The following is a 22,608-nucleotide window of genomic DNA, read 5'->3' as shown; positions in this document are numbered from 1 at the left end:
CTCCCCTTGAACACTGACAACCACTGATCCTTTGACTGTCTCATTTGGTGTGTTTTAAAATGTCCTACAGGTGCAGCTGTATTCTGTGTCTTCTTATTAATGTCTTATTCTAGAACATTATGTCATGTTTTCAAGAGTTACTCTTGGAGTTTCAGTCCAGTCCTTTTACTTGCTGTATGGCATTCTACTATGAGTATACGATGATGATTGATGCCTTCCGCTATCAATAGACACTCAGTGGGAGTGGGAGAGAATCTACCCGTACAGCGTTCTTGTACATGTCTCCTTCAGCACTTGTGGGATGGGCAAGAGTGTTCTTAGCTGGGAAGGATCTGCGTGAGCAGTGTGGCCAGGCTCCATCCACACTGACTGCTCCAGCTCTTGCTCTTCCAGGAGAATAGGTGGCTTCAGGGATGGCAGGGGTCCTGAGGATTGGCACGTTGTGGCTGCAAATAGGAATCTGCCCTTGGATGGCCTGTTTAGCCTTGGTCTCTCTGGGGAACTCGAAGGGCACGTCAGGGCTAGCATGGTGTATCTGGGCGGGCAGCAATCAGAATCAGCTGCAATGGGGTGCCCATGCTGCTGATGAAGACACAAAAGGTGTGTGTGCTACCTAAGGCAGGGCCTAGCTTGAGGCTGAGGACCCCGGGACCATTTTTGGCTCATGCTGCCATGCTGAGCTGACCATCTGTGCATGAGTCCTGTTCATTTTCCTCCTTTTCTGTTGGTCATGAGGAACTCACAATGTGGCCCTAGGTGTGGGCTGACAGAGCTGTGCTGGTACCCTGGTGAATGATATGTGGGTCTGGGCCACGTGCTCTGCGCAACCTGCCCCTTTCTTGCTGGATTCAAACTTCTATTTCATGGTGGATTGCTGTCCGGCCTGCCCCATGCCAGGGTCAGTGCCACGCTCCTGGTAGACAGCTCCATTGTCTAATCCCTGGGTGTCCCCAGTGGATGTTCCCTCTCCACCAGGGCCCTGCTGCTTTCCACGTGGCGTGTGGTCCCTGCTGTCTTTGCCCCACACCTTAAACTTCCTGGCTGTAACTCTCTTACTGGGGCCAAGGAGGATGGCCCAGGTGGCAGGGCTGCCTGCCCTTTTCTGTGTGGGCCCTGCTCGCTGCTGGCCACCTTCCATGACTCCTGGGAGAGGGATCTGAGCAGCCTTCCCAAGTGAGGGGTGGTCTGCCTCTTGAGCCCATGGTCCTGAATAACACGGAGGAAGGCTCTCCATAAGAAAACAATATTTATTAATATTTGGGAATAGGCATTGCAATGAGAATATGCATGCTGTAGTAAACTATGAATATTCAGGGAGGTCAAGGAAGACAGCAGTTTTTAAAGGAAAAATGAGGAGGATCACAAGATTGTTTTGAGATAATTGCCTTAAACAAGGGTGGTACCAGTCCAAGGTTGGACAGGCAGTTGTGGGACAGATGCCTTCAGAGGAGTATTTTTGTGTGTGAGGCTGAGATGGGCTTTGTGTGCGAGGTTGTGGTTTTGCAGTCTTTTGTGATAGATGTGGTATCAGGTCTATGAGCATGAGAACCCTCCCTTCCTGGCCTTCTCTGGCTCTATAACACTTTGTTAGGGTTTTTAATACAAGTGACTCCATTTTCATTCTGATAGCTTTCACAGTTCCCCCTTTTAATTGAGACCTTTCTCCAAAAGCATAGCTGACCTGCAGTCAGGCTTTGATTGCCTTTGGTGCTGGGAGGGAGCTGTCCCAGTTTGGTGTGGTCTGGTTCCACATCAGCAGGAGGTGACTGTGACCAGGAGTCAGTGTCAGAGCTCATTTATCCACATTTGAGCAACCAGGGAGGTGTGGAGGGAGTGGCCCTCAGGTGCAGTCTACCTGAGTCCACTGTTAAGTATGGTTTTGTCTGTTCCATGGATGTTGGCATCATCTCAACGCGCTGGGCCAACACGATTCTGTTAGGAGTTGTACTTCTGCAGAGCCTTAAGCAACAGATAAAAAATTTAAAAAGGGAAAATGCAGAGTGAAATTGATAATAATATGACAATCCCAGGTTGCATGTTTTGAGTAATGAACATAGGCTTAAAGACAACCAGTTGAATAAATCAAATGACCGTGGAAAATTGGGTGAGACTTTTTATAATATATGGCCTGTTTCCTTTTTTGGTGTGTGTGTATTTTTTCCTTTTTGTGGAGAATGGGGTTTCACATGTTGCCCAGACAGATCTTGAACTCCTGGGCTCAAGCTATCTTCCCACCTCTGCTGAGATTACAGGCACGAGCCACCATGCCCACACCCGTTTTCTCATTTTGGGTATATGGGCCTTAATTTTCCCAGAAGAATTTATCCAGGTTTAGCATGTAGTATCAGCAATAGCACAGACGTTTCCTTCTTTACGCAATGGACAATGTAGACCAATTTTGTTATCTAGTGTCCCATGACTGAGTTGGATTAAAGCGCAGTGAGCACCAGTTGTATTAGGGATGTTGCCAAAGTCACCCACTAGGTGGACTCAAGGATCTCTTAGGGTTCTATCTAGTTCCCAGCAGAAGCTACTGATTGTGAAATTTCGATTACACCATTATTGTGCTGAGTCAAAAAGGTAGGCATTAAGAGGGGTAAATGTCTCATTATAAAATGGAGTCTTATTCCAGTGCCTTGGGAGAAGCTGCCCACAGCATGAAGCTGTCAGCTTCTAGTCCTGTCTTGTGGTCTAAGTGTCTCTGGTTGTGGCATCAGTGGTTTGGTGAACTCTTGGTGTGGCCCATGCATCAGGAATGAGATTTGTGCCTTAAAATTCATTTAGTTTCAGCTTATAGGGCTTCAGGAATAGACTAGTTCTCTGCTTTTAATAATTCTACGGAAGAAAGTTGGATGGGAGGAAGTTGGAAGAATTGGGGAGCTTGGAAACAGTGCACAGGGCTCCCGTCTAATAACAGGAGTATTGCAGCTTTTCTTCAGAAGCATGGCTTCTCTCTACCTTGATCACACAAGAAAAAAATCACTCCAATTTTAACAGCCTCCTGAGACTGGGAAGACAAACCAAGACAGACTATAGATTTTTCCTACAGTCTTAAGGTTTCTGGGCCTGACAGGAAGTGACAGTTTTTATTTACCCGCTGTGAGGCTGAAGCCCTTGAAGCAGGGTGTTCTATGCACATTCTCAAATTTGAGATTCCAGACACGGCATTGGGAACAAAACCAGTGGTTTCTGTTGTATCCTGCTATAAAGAGGGAACAGATTTTTTGTTGTTGTTGTTGTTGTAAATAACCATGTTGCCATAAGAATACTTGTGAACAGTTTCCAGATTTTGGAGGGATTGAGTAGGGAGAAAAAGCAAATGTTTTTACTTTTGTTTTCACAGAAGTATACTTTACCAGATTGCTGTAAGTTATAGACAGTTTAAGAAAGAAAACATCCTGGCCGGGCGCGGTGGCTCACGCCTGTAATCCCAGCACTTTGGGAGGCCAAGGCCCGCGGGTCACGAGGTCTGGAGATCGAGACCATCCTGGATAACACGGCGAAACCCCATCTCTACTAAAAATACAAAAAATTAGTCGGGCATGGTGGTGGGCGCCTGTAGTCTCAGCTACCTGGGAGGCTGAGGCAGGAGAATGGTGTGAACCCGGGAGGCAGAGCTTGTAGTGAGCCGAGATCACACCACTGCACTCCAGCCTGGGTGACAGAGCGAGACTCTATCTCCAAAAAAAAAAAAGAGAAAACATCCTTAGATCTGGAAAACAAACATTTAAGTAAAGAACCAACAATGTTTCAAATAGAAGTCATAAAATCATCTCATCAGTTATTTAATCTCATGTAATTTTGTTCTGCTTGCTCTTGATAAGTAGTTTCACAAATTCGTCTGTTTCCTTATTAGAGTTCTGAAGAATTATCAGTTGGTCTGTCAATCTTAAAGTTATTAGAAACCTGTATTTAAGAGTACTTCTTAGAGTCTTTTCCATAAAATCTGATTGCGAATACTTTTAGAGAGAAAAATGAAAGCAATAACAATGGATAAGAAAAACAGAATAGCCATGGTTTAAAATCTGGTATAAGTTCATTATAATTAGCAATTGACAAGGAAATCTGGCTATTTCTGTAGCATACAACATGATAACCAGAATTATGGCATATTAGATTTCTAAGAGTTTTATACAATTTTGGAACATTCCTATAAAAACACACCCATAAATATGACTGAAGGAAGGTCTAGCATCACGTATCATTTTAGTGTTTTTTATACAATTTACCAGATAAGCCTAATAATTTACTGTCTTTATAAGATTAGAGATACGTCCTTTGAGGCTCTCCAGGAGCTTGACTGGAAAATACTAAAGCTAATTATGGGTCAAAAAGATTTAATTTAGAATTTGTATCTTGGGGAAGGCCATCAAAGATACCAGAAGATTTAAAACACGTGATCAAAACAGGAGCCCAGGTCACTGTTAGATAATAGTCATTCATTTCACCTGAATAAGAAAGACTTCAAAAGCAACACAGGGAGCTCCATGAATGTAAACAAATAACCCACTCAAAGCTCCGTTTTCCTAAAAAGTAAAAAAACTTAATAAAGACAGCACAGGAAATTATCTTGATAAAACATAAAATCTTTGTTTCGTAGGCCAGTTACCAGAAAGGTAAAGGAAAACCTCATGTGGTGTGATTGCCTCTCCTCATGGGAAGCCCATTTGGTTTGCCTGGAAGTAGAACCTGATGAAAAGTACTTGAATTTAATAAGACATAGGAAGAGCGTGTCCAAGGTTATGAGTGCGCACCATATCGTGGAGGAGTGCAATTGTGACAGTACCTTGAGCAGGGCAGTAGATGGCTCTAAGTCACAGCATGGGAAGTTTTCTGCTTCCATGGCACAATTCATACACATCCAGAAAAGCCGAATGTACAGAATCGAGTTATACAGGTGGAAAACAGTGCGTCAGACCATAGTAACAGAGTTAAAACTGGAGAAAAAAGTTACAGGAGCTGACAAAAAAGTTGAAGGAAAGAGTCCTTGCCCAGCCAAGCAAGCAGCTGCAGCTTCTCAAGGGGAGAGAGCGGAAGGCAGTGATGATGCGGCCTGCAAGTCACGCGCAGCAAGGCCAGGTCAAAGCCGAGCTTCTCAGATTCACATTGAGAGGAAGACTCTGCCTGGAGAAATGAAATTGCCATTCTAAATGAAGACAGCATTTCTAACCTGAAAGGAGGGAAATTAGATGGAGGCTAAAATAGAAAAAAGCTGCAGTTCAGAAGCTTGTTTTATAAACGTATTTCAGAATTGAAAATCAAAATGTCCTGCAGTTTTACTAATAGCTGATCAATACTTCAAGAAAATCCTGTTGTTCTAACATAAGCAACCACGTTTTTTGCTTTGTATTAGTGTATTTTTAATATTAAAGCTTGGTCTTTAGAAAGAGTTATAATTTTCTTCCAATTATAACCAACTTAATCATATAAAATTTATTTCGTAAATTCACCCTTCACAGACCTTTTATGACCTGTATAGGCCTTCGATGACATCCTTAAGCCTTTCTGCTTTGTTCTGTACTTCCTCTTTCTTAAAAAAAACAGGCATTTTACTTTAGGACAAAAATTTACCACACAGGAGTCTTTCTCATACAAAATGATTCACTTTTGTTTTTAACCTTCCTTACTAAAATACGTCTACATACCTATACCTTTCTTCACATCTCTCTCTTTCCTACTCAGTGATTTCTTTGTCTTTTCTTTCTAAACCCATATTTTGAAACAAATTTTAAATAATCTCCAAACTAGACAAAATTACTCTTTTTTCTCAATAAAGAATACATTTTTATTCCTCTCTTATAATTTTTATCATCAGAAACGTATCTTACTTTTGGTATACTTTTTATACTGATATATATACACACACACACACACATATTAGAATATACATATTAGAATGTATTATATATACATGTATACACACACATACATATTAGAATATACATATTAGAATGTATTATATATACATATATACACACACACACACATATTAGAATTTTAACTCTTAGTAACTGTAATTTTTAGTGAAAACCTTGGAAGCAAGAAACTTTTAAACTGCCGGTCACATATCAGTATTTTATAGATGAGAACCATTTTATAATTTTTGGAAACATGTTTTCCCATAACATAATTACTTTGTGTATTAACAGGCAAAAATATTTAGTCCTTCTCTAAAATTTAATAAGCCAAGAACAAACATACGTTTATGTTCAGCAATTTATGTTTTAGTACTTTATCTTATATGGAAATGACTTAGACATTTTATGAGTATCTATCATTTAATTTAACGTAGCATAACTTTAAGATTTCAGATTACATGGCAGTTTTTTATAAGCACTTTCCCATCTACATTTACCTAATTTATTTATTTTTAATAATTATACCTAGGTTACTTATGAAAACTGAGATATTAGAAAAAGCTAGTCTTCATTTCAAGTTTTTCCCTTTTCACCATTTGTATAGCCCATGAATATCAGGTTTTTACCCAAGAAACATAAATAGAGGGGTATTTTGCTGATAACACAGAAGATACAGCAATTTTTATTAAACTAACAATGTTAGTCTCAGTCATTAAAAAGTTATACAAATAAAGATAATTGTGTCTTTAGGCTGGATTCATACTTTTATAACCTTAAGACGTCTAGCAGAGATAAACATAATCCTGTCTGACCAGTAAAGCCAGGCAAAAATGTATGCTGACAATTTTGAAGACATTTCTATTTTTTTTTTTATCAACAAATTTAAAACCAACTTATTTATCCAAGATTTACTTAAATCAGCTGGGTGCGGTGGCTCATGCCTATAATCCCAGCACTTTGGGAGGCTGAAGCAAGAGGATTGCTTGAGCCCAGGAGTTGGAGACCAGCCTGGGCAACATGGCAAGATCCCATCTCTACAAAAAATTAAAAAATTAGACAGGTATGATGGTGCACGCCTGTAGTCCCAGCTAATCACGAGCCTGAGGTAGAAGGATCACTTGAGCCCAGGAGGTTGAAGCCACAGTGAGCCATATTTGTACCACTGCATACACCCCAGCCTGGGTGACAGAGAAAGAACGTATCTCAAAAAAACAAAAAACAAACAAAAACTATTTATTTAAGTCACATGAACTAAAAAGCATTTGGGTTAATTAGTATATATATTATATGGGTTCTTGTTTAAGGCAATCCGAATAGAATTTCTTAAGGGATTTCTGGCTATGCCAGATTTTACCATGTAGATACAACATATAATATGTGTAAACATACCTAAAAGCATATACACACAAATGAAGATCTTATGGCTTTCATTTTAGAATTTTGGTCATGAAACAGCAAAAGATAGTAATACAAATTCACTGGTTTATAAAAGATAGTTGGATCAAATTATATTTTTGACAAAATGGGACTTTTATCCGTGGCTAAGTTCTGTTTACCCTGATAAGTAATTCATGAAGGCTATGGACCAGAATTTTGGATAAAGCAGTTTTCATAGCAGTTTGACTTTTAAAAACCTTTTAATCCTTTTTTCAGATTCAAATGAATTTAGGGCTGAATATTCAGATGTTTATATTTTAGCTAGGCCTGGCTAAATTGTATAAAAAATACCCAGAATTTTCAAGTTGCCTTGAATTTGTAACAAATCTTTTTGTTTGTTTGCCTTTTCTGGCTCTTAAGTGTCAGACAAAATAATTTTTATGTCAGACAGAGATACCTTATAGTATTGCTCTGAGCTTAAGATTTTAACATGTTTGATCTGACAGCCTAGCTTATATAAACATTTATAAAGTTTTTTTTTTAAGAATATCAACTTTTCAATTAACTTTTTCACCACCCCAAGCAATTGTTAGACAAACCTAAATTTACATTTCCAAAAGGTGTCTGCATTGTTGGTTGCCATAGATTTGAAATAATTTATAAAGCCATTAGTTTGAAAGCCCTTTAACACTTAAAAGAAAATCTTAGTTTCCATAAGCAATGAGTTTATCTTAATGCTGGCAGAAAACTCATCAGATTCAAAGTTGGCAGAAAAAAGAGATGGAGAGTTAACCCTGTAGTTAGTTTTTAACAAACTTAGACAGTTAGAAAAATGGCCGTCCAGTGCTGCGTGTTTCCTCGTGTAGTTTGCCCATCACTGCACAAGAATGGACCACCGTATAGCTGGCCAGAGTCCCAGAAGACCTGGTGTACCTCAGTGTTTAAAAATCCCATTTCATTTCTTATTAATCTCTTGAGCAAAAAAAATCCTGTAATTCCTGTCAGGGAGTTTGGACTGGTGCCTTATAGGGTGCTGACTGCCCTTGTTAATTGACCACCCCATTCATACCCATTATTTAGAATCTTTAGTTTTGCTTTCAAATCATGGTCAGAAACAAGCAAGAGAAAAAAGAGCCAAATCATATACAGATGTGTGTAAGCAAATCAAAATGAAACAAAAAATAAGTGTGTTCACAGAAATTTTAAGCCAGGCATGCAGTCCAAACAGAACATTAAACCGGGTGTGCAGAACCAGACAATATAAATTCTGTAGTAACCAGAGGGACATGGTCCTTACCCCAGAAGGGACTTCCCAGAAGAGACAAAAAGTCTTTTATCATCCCAGACAGATGCAGGGTTCTTTATTAAGGTCCTTTATTAACTCAGATCCCAAATAAAGTGAAAAAGAGCTTCTTACAAAAAATGGGAGGCTTGGTTTGAAAGAAGACTTTTAAAGGCAGAAGAGGTGAGCCGTGGAAGCAGAGAGCTCAAAGGGCTTAATTGAATACCGCATACCAGTTCCAAGAATTAATGATTCTTTCCACAGGTGATCCTTCTCCACGTCCCACTTCTGACACCGGTTATGTCATCCTAAATAACAAATAGGGAGGGAGACTCTCCAAAAGAAAATGGTATTTATTCAGGAATAGGCATTGCAATGGGATACATGTTATGGTAAACTATGTACATATTCAGGGAAGTAATGGAAGATAAAGGTTTCTTAAGGAAAAATGAATATGATTACAAAATTGTTTTGAGATAATTTTTCTTGGCTACAAGGATCAATAACAAGGGTGGCATGATTCTGAGGCTGGACAGGCAGTTGCTAGGCAGATGTCCTCGCAGAAGTAATTTGTGTGTGTGTGTAAGGTTGTTTGGCCTTTGTGCAAGGTTATAGTTTTCCAGTCTGTTGTGATAAGTCTTGTTATCAGGCATTTGTTTATGAGAACCCTCCCTTCCTAACCTTCCCTAGCTCTATTTATCAGGGTTTTTAATACAGTGACTCCGTTTTGAATCTGACAACTTTCACAAACCCAAAGAGGCCTACCAGACATTGGCTTCTGTCTGAGAGACAAGAGTTGTGAGTTAAAATAATTTGTCCCTTTCTTTGGAAGGGATGTTTGACTCCTAAAACTTTGCCGACAGGGCAGGCCACTGAGTCTCTGTAGGTTCTGCCTCGCACCCTCCAGAGTGCATGTGACGTGCTAAGGCCTCCAGCATACTTGCCGCTTCTTGCTCATCTGTTCCAGTTAGCCTGATGTTAAAGGTATAATGAGCCACTGTGATGTTCTGAGTTGAACCAGCTCATACAGGTCCTCTGGGACTACCTTGCTGGAGGGTGGGAGGGTGAACGAGGCCTGGGGCAGGACTACATAGGATAGGCAGCATACACTGCTGCCTACACTGCTGTGTATACACTACAGCATACACTGCTGCCTATCCTATGTGAGAGTGAACTGAGTTTCATCTTTCTGATAGGAATGGAAAAGAAGGCATTCCTAGATCAGTGTGTGCATGCTGCATCCTGGGGGAATGTTACTGTACTCTAGCAAAGGTACCACATCTGGCACAGCGGCTGCGATTAAGTTAAGTTTGTAGTAGCTCACTATCATCACCGTGATCCATCTGAACTTTGTAGGACCAGACTGGTATGAGTTAACTTGGGTGTGACAGGCACTACCACTTTCACCTTTTTTGAAGTCTTTGAGGATGGTACCAGTCTGGGCTGTTTCTTCCCCGATGTGGCAGTGTTTTTCACTAACGGTCTTGGTTTGGGTGGGGGAAGGAGACTGCCACAGGCTTCTCCTGGACTTTTCCAGCTGAGTAGCTCTTACCTAGTGAGTGAAGGAACCAATGTGAGGGCTCTGCCGGTCATTTCATGTATACATTTGGGAACTAGGGAAATGACCGTGGGTAGGTCTGTGGATCTGTTGTGAGCTAGACTGGGGCCAGGACTCCCTGCATAACCTGGCTTCCATACGCCCCCTCTTATAGGGAGAACATGGTAGTGCTTTGGGTCCCTAGATAGTGTCGATTCCTACCCTAAGTTCAACGAAACCAGAGAGCTCTGGGCATTCCCCTTTCCCTAACACACCACTTCCCAAGCAAGTGGCCAACAGCCCGTGGAGAGAGACTGGGGAAATGACTATTGATGACACTTGCCTTGGTGTTACAAGGACCTGCCTAATTCTGTTCTGCGTTCCTTTAATCAGTGGCTTCCAGGTTTGAGAAATGGCTCACATTTTTCAAATTGGACAAAGGATCATGACTTTATTGGGGTTGCTGCCCTTGGCCTTGATTCTTTAAAACTGTGTAAATTAAGCAATACCCTTGCTGGCTGCCCAGCCAGCTTGCCCCAGGAACAGCTTGTTTTCCTCCCACAACATGGGAAGCCTGGTGGAGCTGCGAATTCCACTTCTTGGAGGCTGTGCTCACCTTTACAAGTCCTGAATGGGGCTCCGCCATGTCCGCCTTCTGGTTGTAGGGGATTAGGGCTTTGTTAGATTCTGCCAGGGACACCTGCCGTTCGCATTTTGCCTTTAGTTGGTTAATCATACCAGGTGTGTTGATGACTCTTTCTCACAAATGAACTTTCATGTAATGCCACGCTCAGTAAGTGCTTTCTTTCTAAGCCCTTGGAACATTACAAAAGCTGATGAACCTGGGCATTACATGTGCTGGACAGTAAAACAAATCTGAAAAATATTCAAGCCTGTCCTGCAGAAACTGTTTCCTGCCACAGTGCAGGTACCCTGTAAGCCAACAGCAAAATGTGTTTGCTAAGTAAGCAGTCCATTACGAAATAATCCAGAGTTCACAGACGCAATCACAATGGAAGCTAGAAAGCATTTTGAAACAAACATCAATGAGAATATTATATATCTAAACTTGTGGGATATAGCTGAAATTGTGTGTAAAGGAGAGTTCACAGCTTTCAATGCATATATTAGAGATGAAGGAAAATAGAATGTCATCTCAAGAAGTTAGACAAAAAGTTGTAGAACAGAATTACAGGATGTCAAAGCTAGGCAATAATAAAAGGTAAAAGCATCAATTAATGAAACAAAACCAACAAACCAACAAAAAATAAAGAAAGATTATTTCCCAGCTCATTTTATGAGGCTACCATAACGTTGGTATAAAAAATCTGACAAAGACATAAGAAAGGGAAATCATAGGCCAAGCTTGCCAATAAACATATGCGTGAGAATCCTAAATGAAACATTAGCAAGGTGATTCCAGCAATTTATAAAAAGGGTAACATGCACATTTGTTTCAAGGACACAGTATTTTTTAACATTTGAAAATCAATCAATTTAACTTACTATATTAACAGAATAAATAAAAAAAAGTATTATCTCAAAAGAAGCAGGAAAGGCATTTGGTAAAATTCAGTATCCATTTATGGTAAAACAAAGTTAGAAGAATTAAAAGGAATTTCCTTAATCTGATAAGGATATCAAAAAACTCTATGGCATCATAACTAATTATGGAATCATAATTAAGCTTTCCCTTTGCGATCAGGAACAAGAGAAAGATTTCAATTTAAATCGTTACCGGAAGTCCTGGTTAGTGTACTAAGAAAGTAAAAACAACAAAAGTTTAAAAAGCTTGCAAAGAAGAAGTGAAAATGTTACTGTTCTCAGATGATGTGATTGTAACAGAAGATCCAAAAGTCCAGTGGTGGCTCACACCTGTAATCCCAGCACTTTGGGAGGCTGAAGCGGGCAGATCCGGCAGATCACTTGAGTTCAGGAGTTTGAGACCAGCCTGGGCAATGTGGCTAAGACCTGTCTCTACAAAAAATACAAAAGTTATCTGGGTGTGGTGGTATGTGCCCGTAGTCCCAGCTGCCTGTGGGGCTGAGGTGGGAGGATTGCCTGAGCCTGGGAGGTGGAGGCTGCAGTAAGCTGTGTTTGTGTCACTGCGTTCTAGCCTGGGGGACAAAGTGAGACCTTGTCTCCAAAAAAAGGAAAAAAAAAAAAGAAAAGAAAATCCCAAAGTATCTATAGACCAGTTATTAAAATGAATTAATTCAACAAGGTTGCTGGATACATGGTTAATATACAAAAATCAATTGTATATACATTTAGAAAATGACCTATATATTCAGTGCAGTTTTAATCAAAATGCCAAGAGATTTTTGATTAAAGAAGATGATTCTAAAATCTTCATGGGAATACAAAGGGCCAAGAGTAGCCAAGATTATCTTTTTCAAAAAAATTTTTTTTTTTTAAGATAGCTTCTTGCTCTGTCACCCATACTGGAGTGCAGTGGTGCAATCTTGGCTTACTGCAACCTCTGCCTCCTGGGCTCAAGCAATCCTTTGGCCTCGGCCCCCCATGTAGCTGGGAATACAGGAGTGAGCCATCATGCCCGGATAATTTTTGTATTTTTTGTAGAGATAGAGTTTCACCATGTTGTCCAGGATGGTCTCAAACTCCTGAGCTCAGGTGATCCACCTGCCTTGGCCTTCCAAAATGCTGGGATTACAGGCATGAGCCACCACACCTGGCTTTTCAATTTATTTTAATTGTGGTAAAATGCATACAACAAAATTCATTATTTTAACCATTTTTAAGTATGCAGTTCGGTGTTATTAAACTCACTCATAATGTGCAACCATCACCACCATCCATCTCTAGCAGTTTTTTTGTCTCGTTAGACTCTGTATCCATTAAACACTAATTCCCCATTCCCCCTACCCCCAGCCCCTGGCAGCCACCATTCTACTTTCTATCTCTATGATTTGGACTATTCTAGGTATCACTAGAATAGTGTTCACCATTCTAAGTGGAATCATACAGTATTTGTCTTTTTGTAACTGGCTTATTTCACTTGGCGTAATGTTCTCAGGGGCCATCCGTGTTGTGGCATGTGTCAGAATGTCCTTCCTTTTTAAGGCTGAGTGATATTCCACTCTGTGGATATATTCACATTTTGCTTATCTGTTCACCTGTTGATAGACACTTGTGTTGCTTCTGTGTTTTAGCTATTGTGAGTAATACTGCTATGAATATGGGTGTATGAATACCTGTTGAGTTCCTGCTTCCCATTCTTTTGGGCATATCCCAAAAGTGGAATTTCTGTATCATTTGGTAATCCTATTTTTAATTTTTGAGAAACCACCATACTGTTTTCCATAGTGGCTGTACCACTGGATATTCCTAATGACAGTGCACAAGGTTTCTAACTTCTCCTTGACAACAACGCTTTCTGTTTTTTTGATAGTAGTCATCCTAATGAGTGTGAAGTGGTGTCTCATTTTTCGGATTTGCATTTACCTAATGTTTAGTGGTGCTGAGCATCTTTTCATGTGCTTTTTGGCTATTTGCATATTTTCTTTGGAGAAATGTCTACTCAAGTCCTTTGCCTATTTTTTAATCAGGTTGTTTGTTTTTGTTGTTGAGTTTTAGGAGTTCTGTCTGTATTCCAGATATTAACCCCGTATCAGATACATGATTTGCAAATGTTTTCTCATTCTGTGGGTTGCCTTTTTACTCTATTGATACTGTCTTTGGTGTACAAAATTCTTAAATTTTCATGAAGTCCAATTTATCTGTTTTCTCATTTGTTGTGTGTGCCTTTGATATCCAAGAAATCATTGCCGAATCCAGTGTCTTGAAGCTTTTACCCTGTTTTCTTCTAAGTTTTATTGTTTCAGGTGTTATTTAGGTCTTTGACGCATTTTGAAGTAACTTTTGTATATGGTGTCAGGTAAAGGTCCATTTTTATTCTTTTGCATGTGGATATCCTTTTCCCAGCACCATTTATTGAAGAGATTATCCTTTCTTTCCCCATTGAATGGTTTTGGTACCCTTCTCAAAAATGATTTGACTATTTATGTAAGAGTTTATTTCTGGGCTTTCTTTTCTATTCCATTGGTCTTATGTGTGTGTCTTTATGCCAGTGCCACGCTGTTTTGATTACTGTAGCTTTGAAATCAGGAAGTTCAAGTCCTCTAGCTTTGTTCTTCTTTTTCAAGATTGTTTGGGCTATTTAGGGTCTCTTGAAATTCTAAGTGAATTTTAGGATGGGTTTTTCTATTTCTGTAAAAAGTCATTGGGATTTCAATAGGGATTACATTGAATCTGCAGATTGCTTTGGGGAGTATTGACATCTTAACTTTATCAAGTCTGTCCATCCATCAACATGGGATATGTTATATTTACTTAAGTCTTTATTCCTTTCAGCAATGTTTTCTAGTTTTCATTGTACAAGTCTTTCACCTCCTTGGTTCGGTTAATTCCTTGGTATTCTTTTTATACTATTGTTAATGTAATTGTTTTTATAATTTACTTTTCAGATTTTTCACTGTCAGTGTAGAAATGCAATGGATTTTTGTGTGTTGACTTCGTGTCTTCCTGTTTGCAGAATTCATTTGTTAGCTCTAATAGGGTTTTTTGTTTTGTTTTGTTTTGTTTTTTGGTGGAATCTTCTACATAAAATATCTTACCATCTGTGAACAGAGAAAATTTTACTTGTTTGTTTCCAGTTTGGGGGCCTTTCATTTCTTTTTTTTGCCTAATTGCTCTGGCTAGAACTTTCAGTACTATGTTGAAAAGAATTGTCAAAGTGGGTATTCATGCCTTGTTCATGATCTTAGATGAAAAGCTTTCAGTCATTCTCCAGTAGATATGATGTTTGTTGTTAATTTTTCACTAATGCCTTTTATATTTGAGGTAGTTTCCTTCTATTTCTAGTTTATTGAGTGTTTTTTTTAAAGTCATGAAAGGGTATTGAATTTTGTGAAATTTTTTTACATCAGTTAATTATGTGATTTTCCCTCTTAATTTTGTGAATGTGGTGTATTACAATGATTGAATTTTCATATGTTGAATTACCCTTGCATTCTAGGAATAAATTCCACTTGGTGATGGTATATAATCCTTTTAATATGCTACTAAATTTAGTTTGCTAGTATTTGGTTGAGGATTTTTACATCACTATTCATCATGAATATTGATCTCTAGTTTTCTTGTATTGTCTTTGTCTGGCTTGATGTCAGGGTAATGCTGTCATAGAACAGGAAGTATTCCTCCTCCCCCTCCTCCCTCTCCTCCTCCCCCTCTTCTTCCTCCTCCTCGTCCCCCTCCTCCTCCCCTTCCTCCTCCCCCTCCTCCCCTTCCTCCTCTCCCTCCCCCTTCCCCTCCTCCCCCTCCCCTTCCCTCCCCACCCCCTTCCCTTCCCCTCCTCCTTCCCTTCCCCTCCTCCCCCTCCCCTTCCCTCCCCATCCCCTTCCCTTCCCCTCCTCCTTCCCTTCCCCTCCTCCCCCTCCCCCTTCCCTCCCCCTCCCCCTTCCCTTTCTCTCCCCCTCCCCTTTCCCTCCCCCTTCCCCCCCTCCCCCTCCTCCTCCTCCTCCCCTTCTTCTTTTAGAAAGAGTTTGAGAAGGATTGGTATTAGTTCTTTAAATGTTTGGTAGAATTAACCAAACCATCAGGTCCAGGGCTTTCCTCTGTCAGGAGATTTTTCTTTATTACTGATTAATTTGCTTACTAGTTATAGGTCTATTCAGATTTTCTAGTTCTTTTTTCTTTTTTTCTTTTTTCTTTTTTTTTTTTTTTGAGGCAGTGTCTTACTCTTTTTCCCAGGCTGGAGTGCAGTGGCACAATCTCAGCTCACTGCAACCTCCAACTCCTGGGTTCAAGTGATCCTCCCACCTCAGTCCCCTGAGTAGCTGGGACCACAGGTATGTACCACCACACCTAGCTAGTTGTTTTGTTTCGTTTTGTTTTGTTTGAGATGGAGTTTCGCTCTTGTTACCCAGGCTGGAGTGCAATGGTGCAGTCTAAGCTCACTGCAACCTCTGCCTCCTGAGTTCAAGCGATTCTCCTGCCTCAGCCTCCAGAGTAGCTGGGATTACAGGTGTGTGCCACCATGCCCGGCCAATTTTTGTATTTTTAGTAGAGATAGGGTTTCGTCATGTTGACCAGGCTGGTCTCAAACTGCTGACCTCTTGGCCTCCCAAAGTGCTGGGATTACAGTCAAGAGCCACCGCGCCTAGTCTTACTTTTTAAATTTTTTGTAGAGCTGGGGTTTCACCATGTCACCCATGCTGTCTTGAAATCCTGGGCTCAAGCAGTCTGCCCGCCTTGGCCTCCCAAAGTGCTGGGATTACAGGCTTGAGCCCCTGCACCTGGCGAGATTTTCTGTTTCTTTATGATTTGGTCTTGGTAGGTTTTGTGTTTCTAAGAATTTTTCCATTTCCTCTAGGTTATCCAATGTATTGGTGCAGAGTTGTTCATAGCACTCTTCTATAATTCTTGGTATGTCTGTAGGATTGGTAGTAATGTCCCCTTTTTCATTTCTGATTTTAGTAATTTGAGTCTTCTCTTTTGTTCCTTAGTTCATTTAGCAAAAGATTTGTCCATTTTTTTGATCTTTTCAAAGAATCAACTAGGTTTCATTGATTTTCTTTCTTGTTTTTCTCTTCTCTATTTCATTGATCTCTGCTCTAATCTTCGTTATTTCCTTTCTTCTTCTAGCTTTGGGTTTGTTTTTTTTTTTTTCCTAGTTTCTTAAGTTGTAAAATTAAATTGTTGATTTGAGATCTTTTTTATTTTTTATGTAAGCATTTAAGGCTCTAAATTTCCCCCTTAGTACTACTCTTGCTCTGTTCCATAAGCTTTGGTATGTTGTGTTTTCATTTTAATTTGTCTCAGATATTTTCTAATTTTCCTTATGAAGGGCAAAAGAAAGTTATAGATATATCTTTGTGAGGTAAAAGGTTTTAAAACAGACACAAAAGGCACTCACTGTAAAGGCAAAGACTGATGATTGTGATTAAATGAATATTAGGAACCTGCATTCATCAAAACATACCATTCCTAGAAGGAAGGGCAGGAGGACAGTGCAGCTAACCCACAAAGGCCCACGGACCCTGAGAACGCAGCATGTCCATGAGAATGACAAATGGCTCAAATGCACAGTGGGCGAGGGATTTGAGTAGACATTTTATTACGGGTGCTAGCCAGAGTCACCTATGAGAAAGTTTCCAGGCAAATTCCTAGAGTTCCATCATGTGTACCAAGAGCATGTGCAAGAATTCAAAATAGCAGGATTCATAAGATCCCTACACGGAAGCGGCCTGACTGCCCACCAGCAGTGGAAAGGACAGATAGCCTGTGATTTATTCCTGCAGTGGAATGCTCGATGGCTGTAGAAGCTAATGGACTATGGCTGTCTTAATAACATGGATAAATATCACAGAAAGATGGCAGACGCAAGAGAATACACCTGTGTCATTCCAGTTATAGAAATCTGAACACAGACAAGACTGTTGAAAACCATGGTTTTATGTTACGTGCTTCAGTGGTAGAACCATAAAGAAGAGCGAGAACATTGTTATGCTTTTCATTGTGAACTGGGTGGGGGCTTTGTGGGCTTCACTTTATGATAAACCACCGAGCCATGCTTTTCTGTTTTGTACTCTTCTGAATTTGTGTTATAGTTGATGACAAAAATGGCAGTTTGATTGTGTGTATTTTTTTCCAGCCCTTTTTAAAGGCTAGGGCATCAGCCCAGAGCAGGCAGTGTTAGTGTCTGGGATGAGGGTTTGCAAGTGGGCCTGAAAGCAAAATGGGGCCCGGGACCTGGGTGCATGAGCAGAAATGGCGAGGGGCAGGCTGGCCTCTGAGCCGGGTGGGATGGAAGCCGAGGGCATGAACTGGCTCCAGGTAGCAGAAGCAAGGGAAGGCCCTCGGTGGGGAGCACTTGGAGGAGCTCCCGAGGCAAGAGGTGGAGGTCAGAGGATAACATAGCTGCTCTGGGAATTGCAGGGGCGAGTTTTGTTTGTTCTGCAAGGGAGGCAGCAACAGGCCTGTTGAGGAAAGATGCAGTCAGAGGGAAGGTCTCTCCCTTCCAGGTGTTAAGTCAGGTTCAGACAGAGATGGTCTAAAGTGTTTGCGAAATGTCTTAGAGCTGCACCGAGGGCCTAGAAGATAGGCCCACGTGCATCAGTGCCTCTCACAGGCCAGGCTCCTGGTGGAGCTGTGTTCTTGGGACTGAGGCTTTCAGGGAACAGTGCCCCCCACCAGCCTGGGGAAGTCAGTGTTGGGAGCCAGGAGCCAGTGTGTAGTGCTCTCCCTCATCACCCACAGCAGGCTGTGGCCCTGAGGGGGATGGAGGGCGGCCATCCGCTGTGGATGGGGCTGGGCTGGTGCACTTGGGTTTTGTTCGCTGGTTTCTCCACGTGTTCCCTGTCTCAAAGGGCAGTGGCAGTGAAGGAGGGTAGGGTGCTGGAGACCCAGGTAGGGGACATGAGGTATGGGTGGGGTTCCAGGCCCTGCCCAAGCCAGGCAGGACTGGGTCTGCAGGATCTCCTGCGAGTGCCAGGTTGAGGGGCACATTTTTCCTTAGTTGTCCTAACCAGTGTGTAGCCTTACGTCATGAAGAGTGAGGGTGTGTGCGTGTGAGGGTGTGAGGGTGTATGTGAGGATGTGTGAGGGTGTGTGTGAAGGTGTGTGAGGGTGTATCTGTGAGGGTGTGGGTGTGTGCAAGGGTGTGTGTGTATGTGTATGTGAGGGTGCAAGGGTGTGGGTGTGTGCGAGGGGGTGTGTGTGAGGGTGCCAGGATGTCACAGTGTGTGAGGATGTGAGGGTGTGTGTATGGGTGTGAGGGTGCGAGGATGTCAGTGTGAGGGTGTGATGTGAGAGTGTGTGTGAGGTTGTGAGGGTGTGTGTGAGGGTGTATGAGTGTGTGAGGGTGTGAGGGTGTACGAGTGTGTGAGGGTGTGTGTGAAGATGCGAGGGTGTGTGACGGTGTGAGGGTGAGGGTATGTGTGAATGTATGTGAGAGTGAGGATGTGTCAGTGTGTAGGAGTGTGTGAGGCTGTGTGAGGGTGAGGGTGTGTGTATGTGTGAGTGCGAGGGTACGAGGAAGTCGGTGTGTGTGAAGATGTGAAGGTGTGTGTGAGTTAGGGTGTGTGTGAGGGTGTGTGAATGTGAGAGTGAGGGTGTGTCAGTGTGTGGGAGTGTGAGGCTGAGTGTGTGTGAGGGTGTGTGTGCGCGAGGGTGTGTGTGTGACTGGGAAGGTATCTGTGTGTGTGAGGGTGTGTATATGTGTGAGAGCGTGCAGGTCTGTGAGTGCATGGCAAGGCCATTTGAAACGCGAGGATGTATGTGAGTGTGTGTGAGATAGTGTGTGCACGTATGTGAAGGCGTGTGTATGTGAGTGTGTGAGACTGCGCATCAGTGAGTGTGGGGGCGTGTGTGTGCGAGGGTGCGTGTGAGATCGTGTGTGCATCAGTGACTGTGCATGGCAAGGCTATTTGGAACTAGCAGTTCTCTCCCTCTTCTTACCCCATTCATAAATCCTAGTGTTTTTGGAATTATTTCTGCAAAGTTGCATTATGTTAAAATGGAAAAAGTGACCAGTGATTATAAGTTTCTATTCTTTCCCTCATCAAAGAGATTCAGCTATTTTAAAGAGAAACAATTTTTTAAAATCCAGTTTAAGCTTGGCTCATGGTCTGTTTCTCTGACTTTCGTTTTGGGTTCCAGCCGCCCTGAGAGACCCCACGTCTTGTAGTCAGTCGACTCCTGGTAAGGAGCCACGGTGGGGAGAAGTGTAGCGGCAAGATGGCGAGAAGGACAGGGGTTTGTGTGTTCCACGTGTAGGAGACTCTGCTTGGGAAACCACAGCACTGCCTGCTGTGGAGATGGACGCCACGTCCTGCTCACCCGGCGCTCACTGCAGGGCTCCGTGCAGGAGTGAGGCGGCAGCGTGCGGACCTGCCAGCCCTCCTGGTTTGGGGCAGGCTTGGAGGGAACAGCCCAAAGACCAACAGTGGTTCCTAACAAGAGCTGAGAGGGAGTGGGGTCACCAGAGTGAAGGGAGGTAGACAGACCCCTTGGGACCCCGGGGTCGGGGACTGGAAGGAAGCTTGGCACTAGAAACCTGAGGGTGGCCTGGAGGGCTGGGAGGTACTTGCGGAGTGGGTGGGGGGAACACGGGGAAGGGCAGTGCAGTGCCGGGATGGGGAGGGCACAGGCCCCCCCAGGCTTGCAGAACCCATGCTGCCGGAGCGGCTGGGCACCTGGGAGTCTGGGGCTCTGCTCGGTCACATCGTCTGTGGTTTCGAATGCCTCCCTCTCCGATTCTGCACGTGTCTCGAGATGGCCAGGAACTGTATTTTATTCATATTTGTGCTTTTCTCTATTCACCAGCAAAATAAGCAGAATTTATCTTTGATGAATCATGTAACTGTTTGTAAGGGTTACCGTGTAATTCCTGGGGATGGCCTTGTTGTCCCTTGAATTCTAGCTTGGGTGTCACCATCCGATACTAGCACCGCATTACTGGCTGCACCTCAGGGCTCCTGGGCTCATGATGTCCATCTGCCCAACTGTGACTTGGGGCCTCCATGTCTGAGGGCAGCCCCTGCAGCATGTGCTGAGCTTCCTGGCACTGGGCTCCTCTCACCCAGGGACCCTGGTAGGGTGGATGTGTCCTCAGAACCTGCTCCCGCAGATGTCCCGGTGGAAGTCGGCCCGCATTGTTCCTGAGCTGCGGTTCAGTAGGGCTGGGCCAGGCAATGTCCTGCCCTTGGGAGTTTGCCCTCCACTTGGGAGAGATGAGCAAACAGCAGCAGCAGGAGACCGTCCAGGGGCTCGTGGCCCCTGGAAACGAGGCCAGGTGATGTGGGGAGTGCCCGACGCTCGGAGGGAGCCAGGGCAGGTGTTGGGACACGGCCCAGGGCCTGGGGCAGCTGGTGTGTCCCAGGGACAGAAGGAGGGAGGGCCGGGCTGACACCTGGACTTGGATATTCTAAGTGTGACAGAAGCTTTGGGTAAATTTACTGCCGGGAGCTGAAGGAGAAGGCGACTGCCCTGTGTGTGGCGTGGAGAATTTGGGGGCCTTGGCTGATTTCCCATCACTTGACTTGGCGGGCGCTGCCTGGGAGAGCCAAGGCCTGGCTGCTGCAGGAGGAGGCTTGGCACCTCTGCTTGGAAGGACCCTCCCTGTGGCGAGAGGAGGCTGGGTGAAGTGTGGGACCCAGAGGGGCACACCCTACGCAAGGCAGGCAGAATCCAGGTGGTCACTGGATGGAGCCTCCTGCACCCAGGGCGGAAGCTGCACCTTTCCAGGGGAGCAGAAGGGGTGTCCCAGGCGACAGGAGGATGAGGTGATGGTGGTTTGCAGGTTCCCTGGGAGCTGTAGGAGCCAGGAGCCTGGGCTGGAGCCTGGGAGAGACCTGGACTCAGGGACTGGGCAGAGAGGGCCAGGGCCAGGGATGGCAGACCGCAGTCCCTGGCAAGACTCGCTGCCCATTCTCGTAAACAGAGTCTCCCTGGGCTGCAGGTGCCGTCTGCTGTTTTCATGCTACAGCGGCAGAGTGGGGTCAAGTGTGTGGTGTCACCTGCATAGCAGGCAGTGCCTACTCTTGGCCCTGTAGAGGGAGTCTGGAGGGAGGAGGGAGACAGGTGAGAAGAGGGAGGAAGGACAGGGCTTAAGGGAGGGAGGAGGGAGGGAGGATGGGGCTGGAGGGAGGAGGGAGACAGGTGAGAGGAGGGAGGGAGGACAGGGCTTAAGGGAGGGAGGAGGAAGGGAGGATGGGGCTGGAGGGAGGAGGGAGACAGGTGAGAGGAGGGAGGGAGGACAGGACTTAAGGGAGGGAGGAGGGAGGGAGGATGGGGCTGGAGGGAGGAGGGAGACAGGTGTGAGGAGGCAGGGAGGACAGGGCTTAAGGGAGGGAGGAGGGAGGGAGGATGGGGCTGGAGGGAGGAGGGAGACAGGTGAGAGGAGGGAGGGAGGACAGGGCTTAAGGGAGGGAGGAGGGAGGGAGGATGGGGCTGGAGGGAGGAGGGAGATAGGTGGGAGGAGGGACGGAGGTGAGAGGAGGGAGGGAGGAGGGAGGGAGGATGGGGCTGGAGGGAGGAGGGAGATAGGTGGGAGGAGGGACGGAGGTGAGAGGAAGGAGGGAGGACAGGGCTTGAGAGAGGGAGGAGGGAGGGAGGTGACGGGAGCTTTCACATCTGTCCCCAGTGAGTTGCCTTGATCCCGTCTTGAGGCCTGTGCTGTGATCTTGCCCATCCAGAGCTGTAATTCCCAGCAAAAACTGACGGAGCCCCGAGTCCGGCCTAAGCCTTCTTGGCTGTTGGGTTGATAGTGCTGGCTTCTTCCTGGCCTCCCACTCACCTCTGGGACAACGTGTCGCACGTCACATTGTGTGGGAATGAGAGCCTCACAGGCCTCTCAGAATAAGCTCCTTTTACCCTGTCTCTTAGGTTTGTGACTTTGCTATTTTCAGAATTTAACTTAGAAATTTTTGCTTATCTTGGTCTTTCACACACCAGTCTGCTTTTAAAGCTCATTATAAGGGAACATTTCTGAACTGTCCTTAAGATCCTGTGAACTCTGGGCATGTAATAGG

General features: G+C 43.8%; 1 protein-coding gene across 5 annotated transcripts in view; it reads left to right on the top strand.

The window, feature by feature from the left end:
* The window catches only part of RGS12 (regulator of G protein signaling 12), a 155,175-nt gene that overhangs the window by 50,155 nt on the left and 82,412 nt on the right, over positions 1-22,608 (top strand). The window lies entirely within an intron of this gene.

Source organism: Chlorocebus sabaeus, chromosome 27, assembly GCF_047675955.1.
Source record: "Chlorocebus sabaeus isolate Y175 chromosome 27, mChlSab1.0.hap1, whole genome shotgun sequence".
NCBI classification, from domain to species: Eukaryota; Metazoa; Chordata; class Mammalia; order Primates; family Cercopithecidae; genus Chlorocebus; species Chlorocebus sabaeus.
This window is presented reverse-complemented; position numbering and strand designations above follow the sequence as displayed.